A 16,397-nucleotide genomic window follows, 5' to 3' on the forward strand; every position below is an offset into this window, starting at 1 on the left:
AACCTCGAATCAAACAAACAAAGCTAGTTTTATATTGATTTTTTTATTCGGCTTAAATATTTTGTAAATGTATACGTTATATTATATAAATACTTTGTTGTTTATTGCTGTTTTAATAGGACTGGAGCTGAACGAAGCTGTATTTATTTTGGTGCTGTCTCTATTATATCAGAAAAAGTGTTTCTTTGAGAAAAGAAATTAGTGTCCTGAAATACCATTTAGGTCAATGCGTTCAAGGGAGAAGTCAGCTTTTACCGACATTGTAAGTAATAAATTAACTATCATCATAAGAAGTCTGTGAATTATCTTAATTTAAGGTACTATCTTAATATGCAGGCTTCGAAAAACTATTCTCTATTTATGCTTCTTATTTAAGTTGTATTTGACGAGCTATTGAGTCAAAATTGTCTATATCACTTCTATATCACTTCACATTGCATCACATTGCATCAATAATTAAACATGAGCTATATACGAGTATATCCAACTTGTCATTATTGTGAACTTGTCTGATATTTCAGAATATTACATCTTATATAAACCCCTGCAAACATGTATTCACTTAACATTTTTTATCTTCTCGCAAATTTATCACTAAAATAAATTCGCCTTATTTTCAAATCAATTGCACAACATTGCCTATGTCTACTGTTTAAAATTACATAAAATAAAACACAAAAATACAGTTATTGACAAATTGATATTATGGAATGATTAAATTATAATTATTATAATTTGGTCTAAATATTGACTATTGATATAGTGGAATGATTAAATTACTATTATTATTATTATTTTTATTATTATTATTATTATTATTATTATTATTATTATTATTATTTTGGTCTAAATTATCAATTTACTTTATTTCAGGCACAATTCAGGTTTTGTTACCAACATGTAAAATATCTTGCTGAGATTTCCGACAAGAAGAAATACTATAATATGAACGAGCTGTTGTGAACAATGGTTGAAGAAATTCGTCTTTATTATCACTTTATTACTTGTCCATTTTTACACAGATATGGCACTTGTTTAAAGGCTGAAAAAGCTATTTTTTATTTTTCAAATGCTTTTTTTGGTGTCCTGTTGCAATCTCTGAAAAGACATATTACACATTAGTCATGCATAAAGTTAAGCCATTTTGTTTTAGTGTTGTTTTGGCAAATAATTAGTTATAGTACTTGGTATTTTATTTGAAAATCAACATGCAATTTCGTTTACATTTTCCTAACCTATATCTAAAAATATTTCACCTCTTTGAGCACTGTTTTCTTCAGGTGATATGCATCTTATATGCTCTCAATTCAATTTTACAACATAACAATGCCTTTTTCTCTGAAAAGAATACTCGTTGTTTTTTTTTGTTTTTTTTTAATACATGTAAGGACACGTTTATAAATATGATGAACATTTTCATTAAACAGTACTGTAATGTTTTGAAATATTGTTATAACGGGTTTTCTAACTGCTTATTTGTTATATTATCTAAAGTCGCTTATATTTGTAATGTTCGATGCATTTAGCGAACAGTGTGCATTTGTATGCTTAATATAAACATTTTGATTTTATTTTACTAGATTCGGTCATATTATTTTATTAATGAAAAGCATGATATTAATTTTCTTATTGAATATTCAAAAGTATATAATTCAATGCAATAATATAAGTCTGTCACAACAACCTTTATATCAACCATGCGCATTAAACATAAATATATGAATAATGTAAACAAATTATTTTATAATTGTTATAAATTAAAGTATCATTTTAGTGATATATTATAGAAAGATATGCCTTTAACAAAATATGATATGTGTAAAATATTATTCTGTGTGCATGTCTTTGCTTTATGGCTTATATGAATTAATTATTTATTGTGCTAGTGTTTGCTTCTTTCCCTTAGTGTTAGTGTGTCCTTTTGAGGCTGATCAACTATGTTCTTTACAACTAGGGTTTATACTCATTATATCATGAGCAGAATCAATAAACCGAGTCTAAAAATGTCAACTGTTTCCTTTCTATAACTTTCGAGTAATCTTCCCTTTAATATAGCTTAACATACTATAAGCATAAACTACAATTTTATAAAGCATGTTTTCTTAACTAGTAGTTCATATTTGGAACGAAATTTTATGCTATAGCCTTTCTAACCGTGTTTTACAGATGCTTTTAGTTTATTAGATATGATAAAAAATCAAAACTTGAGCCTTCATTAACTCTTTTCAAAACAGTCAAAAATATTTGCACAGGTTTATAAACTAATTTAGCCTGTCCAACTCAATAATAGTCTTTTTATACATTTCTTCATCTTCTTTTTGGTTATCTTATATTCTTTCAAATACAGGTTAACATTAGATCTTTTCAACATGTATATACAAAGTACAGACATTTCAATTCATATCTAGACTGTAGTCCTTTTATCATTGTTTTTTATCTTTATAAACTATGTTTGTAGACGAGAATCTTTTATATATAAGTTCATAAACTAAAGCTTCTTCTGCATGAGTTTTTCGCAGATATAGTTCTATAGTTGATTTCGAATGTAAAGCTTTCTTTATTCAACACATACATTGAAATTTAAAAATAAAATGTATTTTTACATTCAGCCAGTGGTGTTCAATATAGGTTTTAATATCGTATTCCTATTGCTAACTTTGTTTAACATTTACTTATACAATTTGTTGTTACATTGTTGTCTTTTATAATTATTAGCTTTGCAATACTCAAGATTAAATCAATAAATGACATGTAAATCTCTTTTAAATTTACTTTTGTCCTCAAATGTATAGTAATAAAGTATATAATTTATAGTTACGTTTTGATAAATGTCAAATGCTAAATGGGTGAAATAACACATTGCCTTTCATAACCATGCCACAAGGCTTCCTAAGTCCAAATAGGCCATATTCAGGTCAGACATGTGGCCATCCAATTTGTGTCCGCTGTATGTTATAATTGTTAAATGTGGTGAGTTACTTTTTGTTTTTTTACACGCAAGTAACACATAATTATTACTTTTTCTTATTCTTCGTTTTATTTGTTGCAACATTACAGAATGATTCGTCAGCGGTTTGAGTATATACAGAGAATGCAGTGTGTGTCCAATTGCTAATTGTATGTACTGGTCATATTTTCAACATAGCATTGCGAATTAAGAAGGGTAACTACAGACAGTATTGCATTAATCTAGAAATAATAATCTCCCTTTAGATTGCAAACATTAAACAACATATAACTTTGATTTATTGCATCTTGCAATGTCAATGTTTGATTTCATTAAATTATCGATATAGAACAAAAAAAGAATTGTATCAAATTGTCTGTAACACAAAAGAGGGAAAACAATTTAATCAAAAGTTCTAAAATATTCCTTCTTTTTAATATGTTAAACTTATATAACAAAATAATGACTGAATAAAATCATTCTTATTAAGTCGTCGTAATTCTCTTTATCTGCCTATACTTTTTTAAAATCTGGGAAAAAAGTGTCTTTGCTTTCCATTTTAAATTTATTTTGTGCATTCAACATTTATGTACCAAAGAATTCTTCAAAGTGTAACATGTATATGACATATATAAATATATTTTGGGTCAAAATAAGTTTATCTCTTATTGCTTCATTAGCTTTTTTAGTGTTAAGATTTTTTATAATTGCTCGCGAACGAATATGTTCGAAGTTTATTTGGGAGAGGCGGTTATATACTTATCACAGATATGGCATAAAAAGGATTTGTAGATTCTGAAGATTTAAATTGTTATATTATGGTGATAGAATATATAACATGTCTATTCCTTTGGAATACAAACATTCTTAATCAAACGTCTATCTCGCAGGTGCTTATGTATCCTTGATAATAATTTCAGGGATATAGATGCTTCGCCCACATTTATTTGGTTTTCAGTTGTTTTTTTTAATTTATGCCCCTGCTTCTACCACATTATCTACTAACGTTACAACCACGAGATTAACAGTTTAACCGTCTTTCGAATGCTGATCTTGGAACACATGGAGGCGAATCCAAATTATCAACAATTTCATTGTGTAAAGTTTTACTTTTTGTTACAAATTCTAGTATGTATGATGAATTCTAAATAAGGCTTCAAAATCTAAATTGATGAAAATTACAAAATAAAGATAAACAACAAAAATATTAACTGCTAAGATACAATGACAACTTTAACAATCAATCAGATAAAAACATTAATTAAAATATATCGCAGCTTACGTGGTTGGAGTCATAAAAATAGATATAGTTGATTTCTGTTTAGTGTTTGACAAATTGAATGCTTTTATAGCAAAGCATATCACTTTTGACAAATAAATCGGACAAGCAATATATTCATTCTAATTACAGAAATTATGAAAAGATTTCTTCTACGTAAGATATATATTGATGTTTTTTTTTTACAAACTAGACGAGGGTTCAAGATTTATAACACATCTGTCATAAGGATATGTTTTATTCTATTGTTTTACGTGACCATTGGCAAATGTCAGTCTACTTTTGCAGTCCGACCCCATCAAAGACCTTACGTTTTATAGAGAATTGTATGGCGATATGTTTTGCTGTCATGGTGCCTGAATAAACCTAACTTATGTGTTTCATATGACTGTTGCCCGAAACAGTTGTCTAACTGATCATTTCTCGTACTACTGGCGATGTATCAATTTGACAAATAAAAAAAATCAGAAGATGAACGATGTCTTTTTGTATGAAAAATATTATGAAAAGCATTGCTCTGAAATATCTCAAAATATTTGATATCTGGGTGTGCATGCTTCGCATCAGTGGCGTAACATTTTGTAAAAACGGTTTTATCGTTTCTTTCCCCTTTATTCTATAAGCTGCATTAGTTATGTATATCTTCACTTCATCTTTGCCCAGACCCTTTTCTCCGACACTCCGACACAAAAGCATTTAAAGACTCGTTGTCCGTACATTTGGTTAATCACAAAAATTTAGGAAAATATCAGACGGTGATTTTGCCCCCGTTTCAAAAGTAGCTCCAGGTAAGTTTTCGAGGTCACAGTTATCATATTCATCAAGAGGATTCATGTCTTGATCTGATGTTGAAGTGATACATTTAATCCTGTATTTAAGTTGTCCTCTCATTGTTGAAACCAGCCTCCCCACTGTCAGTTCATATGCTACTTGCAGGACGCTTTTTTCGTTCTCTAATCAGTAAAAGCATAGACATGTTGTTTAAACAGTGATGTAAAATTTTATATGATTTTATATCTGATCATCCTTTTAAATCTTCGAGCATCGTGTATTAGGTAACATCATAACAAGTCTGCATCATAAAACTGAATACAACAAGGAAATAAACTGGCAATATTCCTGATGCAACTTCATGCAAAGTATGCTTTGATTATTCATAACAATAAAAATGTAATTTATTTAATGGTAAACGACTTTATGTCTGGCACTTTTCTCAAACGTAAACTAATCCATGGAGTAATTGTCCTGGATGTTATGATTATGTAAATTAAATGTGAATGTAATATTAATAATATGTAAATCTTTAAAGTAAATAAGAATAAATATATGTTTATTATAATGTAGTTAAACGATCACTTCTGCTGTTTATATATGGAATGAGACTATAACATAATATGTTAGTCGTAATATTATTCAAATTTATTCTGCAATTATATTGAGGTCAAGATTGCTATATTTACTAGCAGTATAAGAGACGTGTACTGTAATAACTGTCTTAATTTGATGCCATAAATTACGCGATACTGTCACCGTAATTTACCTTATATTGATTCTATAATTTTCCCGTGAACTGGCAAATGATCTACATAAAATTTGGGACACAACCTACCTTTGTGGATATGTTCTTCACGATGAAATGATGTTAAAGCAATGGGTTTTTTATACTTACTTGATATGGATGCCTACATATTCCTGATATTGACATGAATTACAAATATAATGCGCAATTTTAAAACTACATCCAATTACATAATATCAATGTCATAAGTTACCTAATATCAAAATAAACCTGATTTTGATACCATTATTCATCTAAAATTGTTATGTTAAATCGTAGCTTTCCTTGGAAAATACGGTTTGAAATTGTTGCAAATATAGCAGCGGACAACATGTGTAGACTTTTCATCCGACAATGGCTGGCAAATCTGAATTTTCTTTATAGAGTTTGTTGTCAGTAAAATAAAGACGTTTAAACAAAACAGTTTCACCTAATGTTTGTGAGACTGTCATTGAAATGCATTGGAAGTTTTATCTGTTCTGTTCGAAACCTTAGGCAAAGTTTCTAAGAAGTAAGACATACGAAACATTAAACACGTATTGGACGTCCGCGCATCATGACGCCTTCTCAAGACATCTTCATTATGAACACACTACGAAGCAATCATTTTCAAATTGCCACTAATACTGCTGATAACTACGATGGCACAAAGGTGACATGCGTGTATTTTTATTTATCTCGTGGCCACGAGATACTATGTCGTGGTCACGAGTTACTTAGTCGTGCCCACGAGATACTATGTCGTGGCCACGAGATAGCTAAGTGGTGGCCACGAGATACTATGTCGTGGCCACGAGTTACTAAGTCGTGGGGACGAGATAATTAACCAATCAAAATTCATAATATATATATTATGATTTTTTTAAACTTAACAACTTACTTTTACATGCAACATTAATCTTTGAAAATACTGATGATATTCACCTTGAATTTGTCTTTAGGATCATATCAGAAAGTCACCTTCCAAGGCATATCAGACATTAATTTTGACTATAGCTCTTTGTAGCGACAATTTTGTGATCGAATTAGTCAGTTTGTACGTACTACGGCCTGTTTAACTTGTTTATACGATAACATGAGAAGGAATAAGTCCTGGTATATTTTATTTGAAAGAGACATTGCCCATGGACAGTAGATAGCCTATAAGGTAAAATCATTGGCTGATAAATAATTTAGAAGGGATAAGCCATGGTTTATATAACCCAGAAAGATCATTGTACCTGATCAGTGGATGACATCTAATAATTTCGAGGTCATTGAGTTAAACATCGGTCATTGAGTCGGAAGTCAGGGTCACAGTGACGCTAAATGTAAAATTATTGACAAGTCAATAAGTCTGTATAAATGGCACTTTTACAGGCTGGTGAAGTAGGGGCATCCTTGTACTTTAGCACATGTCTAGTAAATGAGGGAAATTCACATAAATGGTGTTATCTGATTGGTTATTTATCTCGTGGCCACAACTTAGCTATCTCGTGGCCACGACTTAGTAACTCGTAGCCACGAAATAGTATCTCGTGGCCACGACTTTGTAACTCATGGTCACGACATAGTATCTCGTTGCCACGAGATAAATAAAAACACACACATGTCACCTTTGTGCCGACGTAGATAACACCCATGATACACATAACAACCGAATAACTGCCCAAACTGAACGCAAATGACTGCGCAAAAATGCTCCTCGTGGACATTGTTCTTACATTGGCTGTATATTCACGTGACGTCATTGCGTAAATCGTGTAAATTGGCGGTACACACTATCGCTGGATAAGACAATAATTAAATAGCATTCTTTTCTCTATCGAGTCGACATTTTTTATTTATCTAAGGCTTCGTGTATACCGTAGAAGAAATGAATGTTATACCGACTGTTGTGAAGTTAAAAGATGTTGTTTTTAGGCGGAGGTTCTGTATTGGTTTGCGCAGGCATTGAGAATAGTTTTTGCACACGTCTCGTCGTAAGACAAATGAAATGCGGAGTTGAGATGTTTGAGAGACACGTCGCTTACTGTGCAAAATAATGTCAGTATCATTCTGTCTAAACAGAATACATCAGGATATATTTTGAATTTCCTCAGGGGGTATAATATAGCATTCATTTATGATTGGCCCGACGAACGCCAATCGCACACCTTTGGGATTTTTTGGACCACGCTATTTAGACGTCGCTTTTTTCCAAAGTTGAACATCATTGAAGTACATGTAACACATGCCTTATTCCTGAAAAGGAAAAACATTACCGGTAAAAAACAACAAACTCGTCGGTCTATGCGCACACGCTGCCAGGACGTACTATATGGTGGACATAATCGGTATTAATGTGTGATGTGAAATTTAATCAATCATTTCTTCCGTGAACGTAGAGCAATAGAATTTTATATATAAATTGGATAGTCTTGAAATATGGGTAAAAATAGTTTAACCCTTCTTTCCGTATGTCTCCACTGAAACAACGGACAATTCCTTTTTGTAAAGTACATATAAACAGCCGTGTATCATTTCTGATGAAAAACCTAGATACAAATTTACCAGAAATAAAAGAAACATATGATTCTTATTAATAACAGGTGACATCAATGATAGCACAACTCTTAATTAATTTATTTAATCGTTAACTTTCTTCAAATATTTGCAGATCAGACCTGTCATTGAAAAGTTTAGATCCTCCATTGCCAAACTTAATTTTTATTACAATCAGAGTGGAAAGTGCAGCCACATATCTGCTAATGGCTAAATCCTTATGTATTATTTACACATTGTAGTAGAAGTGATCACATAGGCAATACTAAAGAAATGTCCATGTCTAAAATATGTTTTATATTCCAATGCAAACTCTTTCATTCATAAATTCATCAAAGAATCCAACTTCTTTCAATTGATATTGTCTTTACTGTACTTTGAAAGATAATGTATTTATTTTAGACCTAAATGTAACAAAATGCATTTGAACAACGCTATATTTCGATACTTACTGTAATCACTATTGAATCAAATCCTATCAAATTAGCATCATTATCATGTCTCGAATCATGAAATAAAAACTATATTGGAAAAATTGGACTCGGCTGATGCCTCGTCTAGTAAAGATTTGTTACCTTTATATCACCTGTCAAAAAGAATTAAGTATCGTGCGCACTCAACAAATGTCTTGATATCAGTGAATGAAACTAATGTAACTTATATAAACTTTTTCTTGTCTCTGTATAGATTTGATAGCTGTACATCTGTCCAATACAAATAAGTATTATACTCAACAAAATATCATTCATTACAATTAAAGCTTATTTCAGTTAATGTGACTACCGGAACTTTCCAATTACTCAATATAAACAATACCCGTCTCTATTCGCGCAGTATCTCTAAAATTATGTATTAACTCTTTAACGCTTGAAAACTACATCCGGATCCTATATATATAGACTTAAATTATCGAGTTTTACCGCTTGGTCTATCATTTTAGCATAATTACCTAGTGAATTAATCATAAAGATAAGTGAAACTCACAGATATTTGACACAATCAGTCTACTATCAACTTAAAATTGTTGTTTATTTCTAGTGTTGGTTTTTAGATGTTTTAACATGATACTGCATCACTCGGGGAAATTGTTGTTGATCAATATAATAGGAGAAATATAGAACTGTAAAAAAATGAAATTTAATTGGACCAAACTTTTCAGACATTGATAACAGTATATGGTTGGCTCTCATGACAAGCACAGGTGCTCTTTGTTGTTGTTGGGTGTTCTTTTAATGTGTGTCATTTTATTGACATTTTAAGATATATCTGAATATAATCATAATCTTTAACCATGAACTATATTGATTTTTTAACTCTATTTAATCTCCTGACATTTTAAAACCATGACATGAAATACACTTCAGTGTACAATAAAGGAGGTATTATTTAAGTTATTTAACGTTATGTTTAAAAGTTCATGTCATTTGTAAACTTTTGTCCACAATATTGACCTTTGTGAAACAGTTTAGGGTAAGAATGATGTTTACTGTAGAACAGAACAAGACCTTTTTAGGGGCCATTGTTATGAATGAAATGGTGCATGTGTATATTGTTATCTCTAATCTAAATGTTCAAGCTTCATTGAAAAGTATATACTTAGAAAATAAAATAAAATGAAATTGTCGGTAATAAAATGAAGTAATTATACAAATATCAATGCATTGTATATAAAAAATGTATCTGATTCAGAACGAAACAGTACATAAGACTATTACGAGATAAGGTTTTGCTTTGAATTTGAACCAGTATTCTATAAAACCACATTACTACTATTGATTTTCAGTATTATCTCTCGTTTTGAAATGTAATCGATAGACCTTAATCCAGTAAAGTAATCTCCATCAATACATGGGTCAATGTCTATGGAACTTAACAAAATTACATGCACTTTTACCGCTAGTCTTAGAACGCGTTTATTGGATATTTGTACTTTTTAAACTTGCTTTCTAATTTTATTAATGTACTCTAAGGCCCAAAGACGATATTTATTACCATTTTCAATTTAATCATTTAGAATGAAATATTTGACACGTTAACACTTCAAACTCAGTGCCAATATAAAAATCAGCTAACAATTTTGATATAAAATTCGGGCCATTATGATCATTTATAAAAGAATGCCACTGCGAGAAAAGTCAGCCCTTCTGATTCTGATTGGCTGTTAAACTCGGCCATAATGAAGTCAACGCTATTAACAAAAACACCGCCGCCATTTTATAGGGATAATATTTATAATAAAGATAAGTCCCCTATTAGGCATATAATTAAAATGTACAAATGTGTTTGTGAATTGTTTAAAATTGAAAATAATATTGTTAAATAATAAAATTGTCAGTTATAATAATTAAGTGTTTCAATATGATTAATGACCTTGATATGAGTTGAGTATTATCATATATTAAAAATTTTTAATTATAAACATTAAAATATAATATAAAGTAATGTTATCGGAATGCAATCTATTTATGTCATTTGTCTGAAATGACAGATATGGGATAGGCATTCAATATCTCTGTAATATATTTTACGTTCAACAAATAAATTAGTAGATGATGTTTAACATAGTTATTGAACGGACAATGTTTTTTCTATAATCCTGACTTACAAAACTGATTGATATACGCGCATACTTATTTTCAACAATAAATCCCATCTGTCGCACTATCATAATGTTTAACGGTGTGATTTTAGACCTGTATCTATGCAGACAGTTTTTTAAAACAAAATGATGATTCATATTATGAAAGACATATGTGTCAAACGGGCTCATAAATCAAATGCACTACGTCATCGGAAAAGAAAACTTATATTATTATATCGTCACCTTAGTGCAAGAACTCAATATCTGCTTCTTTATCTATATGCAGTTATTGAGTTTTTGCACTAAGGTGACGATATATTTACTTCTTTTTTAAAGATACGTATACAACATGCATGGTACATATTAATAATGTTCAAATCTTTCCATCTTATCTTTATCCAGTAAGAATACTGAAGTTATAAAAGAATTAATGGGAGTGAAGTTTTGTTTGCAGATTTAATTATAGTAATTGTGTAATCAATTTAAATCTTTATGAAATTGGCCGACAAAAGAAGTGCCTGTATATTGGGAAAAGTGAAAAGAAAATTAAAAATAGCACTGTCAGTATTAGGAAATAGATGTAAAGAAATGGTAAAATATTACATACTCTCTGAAAAAAATATATGTCTTTTTTTTCAATGTTATGTAGACTGTGTTTGTTTTTTTTTTTTTTTGCTTGATGTTTAAAAGACAAACTAAAAATATGTTTACATCTGATTTAAGCTTAGGGAACCTCGTGTTAATTCAGCAGCACTCTCTCAACTGAGTAAGAAATCCTTGATTACATTCTTGTATGAAATTCCATAATTGTATTAATGTAAACGTAATTGTGTTGTTATCCATTTTTTTATTTGAAAAAAAAAACAACTACAATTACTTGGGATTTTTTTCAAAGTGCTGTCCACATATCATTCAAAATAGGTTTTTTATATTTTAAATGATACAGTATGAAATTGCATAATACTTCATTGCTACTTTTAACTGTTATATAATGCTTTATTGTTTCTCAAGGCTTCAAAAAATTTACACGCAATAAATTATATACGACTTGCTTCTGCAACGTTTTATGCGTTTTGTCAAGATGCATAACACCTTAGTGATGTAATCATTCCGTTGTGATTGTTGTAGCTAAGGTTCTATCTATATGAACTTTCTTCTAGTCAAAATTTGCTCATATTATGACGAATTCTGCTTAAGCAAGTACTACTGTTCATGGGCGGTAACTTTCACATTCAGCAACATTTTCAATCCTGCAGTTTTGCACGTTCTTTAAGCATTATGTTTTTGCTTTATTTTGCTGATAGTTTAATGCTTACAATGTAATGTTGGCATAACATATTTTAAAAAGCTATGAACTTTCAGCGAAATAATTTTCAATTTAATCAAATTCTTTCTTTTTGAATGATAATAGCAAAAAAAAATATGAGGAAATGTGCAACATGGTGCCGTAGAGGAGGACTTTTTTTAAGAGGCTTTCTAGTTAAAAATAAAAACCTTTGTATGAACATAGCATAAATAAAGTATCAGTCTGAAGCAAATATATGGAAAGACGTGTCTGGCTAAAAAGAAACCATGCATCATTTTAATGTCCTAGACACGCCTTAATGATAATAATTAGTTCTTAGACACGACGCATTTGTGGATCTCGTAGACTGTTATGACAAGAATAATACTGAACCAGTTTCTTGACAGAACTCCACTGAGACCTAAACACATAAAATATGAAGCGCACTAAACAGAAAAACAAATATGCAACAAATCAATCAAGAAATATACTTACAAATTAATTGAAAATCGTACAACTAGAAAAAAGTAGTAACCGAATGATCTGATATTCTGCTCAATTGTTATTGGTGTAGTTCTTCGTCATATTGAACATTTTTCCCGAAAAATATTTCAAGTACGTCATGTAATTTACAACACTCGGTGGAGTTTCTTAAAAGTCCAGTTCAAATAGAACGGAAAGTCAAATTACAGTACAAAACAAACTTTATGCTTATTCATTTACAATATGTTTATATAATCAATAAGTGCGCTCCAACTATCCTTATCCTCAATTACATAATATTTAATCGTATCAGGAATAGGCCTAATTTAAATACTAACTTTGATATATTTTTTAGAAATGTTGACTGTGTGATACACGCCATCATGTATCAGCTAATGATTTCATAACAAAATTTCTTCGAATCAATATAATTTTGCTGAAACGGCGAGTCTATTTGTTTTATTTATTTCCTTTCCATGTTATTACGGGAACATATTTCAATGATAACATAGAACGTATAAAATAGTTATCATGATTGCCTATTTCCGTTGTTGTCGCAAAAAAAGCCTTTTCCGCAAGGGAAAATGTTCAGGATACTAATTTTAAAAATAAGACAAATCAATTTTCCTGGATAAGAGCGAGCAAACGCGAAGGTAGTACAGAAGGTGGAAGTATATTCAACACTTGTAAATGACGAAGATGTTTTTTTGTTTTGTGTTTCAATCAAATGATACTATTCATTACTTGAGCAACGACACGCAAGTTCAAATCGAAACACTCTAGTTTATTTTCACATTGTTCAACAGAAAATTTCACAATTTAATTTTGACAATCATCTAGTCTAACCGGCAATATGTTTTCCTACTGCTTAGAATTATATATTATTTACTTAAATATAAGAAAAGTCACATATATCTTGTATATTAACGCTAAACTTATTTTTCTTCCGAGAGATTTAGAACAATATTAATAACGCTACATTGATATCGATCTATTTAATGGAATGTACTATATATTCTTTCATCACGTGTACCCTTTTACAAACCAATTTAAAGAGCAAAAATTTTTATATACAAAAACGCGTGCAGTGATAATTGTAAACATATTTAGAAAGTATCATGTCAGGTAATTATGTATTGTTCTATAGCATCAATTTGTTTTGATATCAGTCAAGGGTTTAGACATTTCTCATTTTATTTCGAAATTCACATCTGTTAAATTATATATTGGGTAATTTTAGGCTGAATTACAGACACTGCCAGTTAATTGTATTTAAGTGTTTTACAAGAATGTGAAAAATCACATCGGAAGATTATGACTAGATTTATATAGTAAATGATAAGATCCATTTATACTAGCGTGCGATTTTCTATTTTACAGGCTATATGATGATACTAAACGTGTTTAAATTAACAAGATGCAATTTTTGTATAATAATTAGTTACACGGTCACATTACCAAAGAAATTAATGCAGTGGCAAATTCTTTCTGAAAGGTTATCAAACAATGCATATCGTTAATGAAAACCAGTTATATTACCTAATCGTTGGCGTCTGATCCCCTTTCAGTATAACTAATTGTTTGTTTAATACCAAAAATTTTGGGAAGCCATTAAGATATTTCTTGGAAATAAGAAACACTTGTTTAATACACTCACTCCCACATGCTGTATAACGTGGAGATTAAAAACTACACAGTTTTATATATATACTTTGTGAGTATTACTTGTAATTACCTTATTATTGACATAAAAAGTAGTTTTAGAAATGTATGACATACTACATTTGTTGTTTTTATCTTACACTCACTTGGTTGTCATTCAATCCTATAAAGACTATAAATACTACTAAGGATGAGCAATACCTGCAGTATGTCACGTTAGAAGAAAAAGTAGGCATAAATCTTGTTTAAAAGACAACATAGACGAGATACCGGTATTACCATTTGATAGAAGGACACTACACTTTAATTCACTCTGTATTTGAACTTATATTGTCTATGTTTAAGTAACTGTTTTTAAATTGAATTCACTTTTCAGCAAAAGATATTTTTAATCGAAGAATAGTCCATCTAATCAAGTTCCTTGCGTAATAGATGTAAAAAAATCGTTTAAGACTAATTCTGTGAAAACAGGTGATCTGGTCGAATATCAAGTATAGTTTACTAAAAAACAGTAAAACCGTAAGTGATGGATTGTGCGTCGAAGACCCGCATTGATACACATTATTTTGCTATGTACGCATTTTTTAATAGTTCTCTTATTTAAAACCATTTTGAAAAATTGAAATAAGTAACCCTCGTTGATTTATCTAATATACATGTTCACGTGTGTTACTATAGCAACAATATTTTGTTCAAGAATCTGTTTTGTAAATGTGACTGATAAGTGATGGAAGGCTTCTTATTTCTTCTTTATTTCTTCCTTGTTTGGAATTGCTTCATGTACAGGCAACACATTACAGTAAATGTCAAAGTTGAACAACTCCAATAAGATTCATCATTTAGGTTAATGGTTATGTCATTGCAATTATTATTATCCTAATTTGACATTTAGAAAACAGAGAGATGAGAAATTTAGACGAAAGGTTTATATTTAAAGCCTACTTTTTACTCAGTTATTTTCTTCCGGACTTTGAAAAATAATTTGAATGACGTTAACAAGTCATGCAAAACATTAGTGCCGAAATGTAAATGCGTACAAAGAATTATCATCTTGTCAATGCAATATTTAATCATAAAACAATTGATATTTAATTGTTTGGATAACATTTATATTATAATAGACAATAATTAAGAAGAAACTGAATCAAAATTAAAGAAATAAAATTGTGAAATAGGTACGAAAACATTAAGGGATATTTACAATCGTTAATAAGTTGAACATCGGATGTATTTACTGTTTTTCTATAGTTAATACTGAAAAACTGTGATCTATCAAATTATTGATTTTTTTTTTAAATTAATTTTTGACACTTGAATCAAACAAAACACATATATTTCTTTCGATAGAGAATTTTATATTTTACCTTTACTTACATAATTTCAGATATAAGTTTAACTGGCAGTGATATAAAACAAATTTTATTTCACTTTCCCAATATGAACAATCAATAGTCGGCCATTTTCATGAAAAGATTAAAACAAAAATGCTATCAAATATGCAAACTTAACTGCTCTCGTTCGTAATTTTATACCTTCAATAAAACTTAATGAATAAAGATGTGACGGAAATATTCGAACATAACATATATGTACCAAGCCATTTGTATACGTATTCATTTCTAAGAATATAAATTTATCTATCACATATGTTTTTTGCTTTTCCAATGACGGGCAAGGTTCATTTGATTAATGAGCCCGTTTGACACATCAGTCTTTCATAAGATGAATCACTATTTTGTTTAAAAGAACTGCATGGATATAGGATTATAATCACATCGTTAAACATAAAAATAGTGCAACAGATGGGATCTCTTGTTGATAAAGAAGCATGCTCGTATATGCATCCAGTTTTGTACATAAGTTGAAATAATTAATATTAGGTTCAGTATAAATATGTTAAACATCCATTAATAGATTTCTTGAACAGATCTCAAAGAAGTATGTATTATGTTATCCCATATCTATCCCGATAACAAGGTTTTTCTATAAATTTTAATGTTAATTGATTAAGAATTTATATAATGTGACAGTATTCAGTCCAATATCAATGACACTATAGATACAATTTTAAAAATATCA

General features: G+C 29.8%; 1 long non-coding RNA gene across 1 annotated transcript; it reads left to right on the top strand.

Annotated features, from left to right (window-relative positions):
- The first annotated feature begins 227 nt into the window (after window positions 1-227).
- LOC132744194 (uncharacterized) lies at window positions 228-2,760 on the top strand. The gene is made up of 2 exons (XR_009627667.1): window positions 228-262; window positions 874-2,760. It is a non-coding gene; the product is annotated as an uncharacterized LOC132744194 (long non-coding RNA).
- The last annotated feature ends 13,637 nt before the right edge of the window (window positions 2,761-16,397 follow it).

Source organism: Ruditapes philippinarum, unplaced genomic scaffold (genome assembly GCF_026571515.1).
Source record: "Ruditapes philippinarum isolate M1 unplaced genomic scaffold, ASM2657151v2 ctg310_1_1_1_1, whole genome shotgun sequence".
In the NCBI taxonomy this organism is placed as follows: domain Eukaryota; kingdom Metazoa; phylum Mollusca; class Bivalvia; order Venerida; family Veneridae; genus Ruditapes; species Ruditapes philippinarum.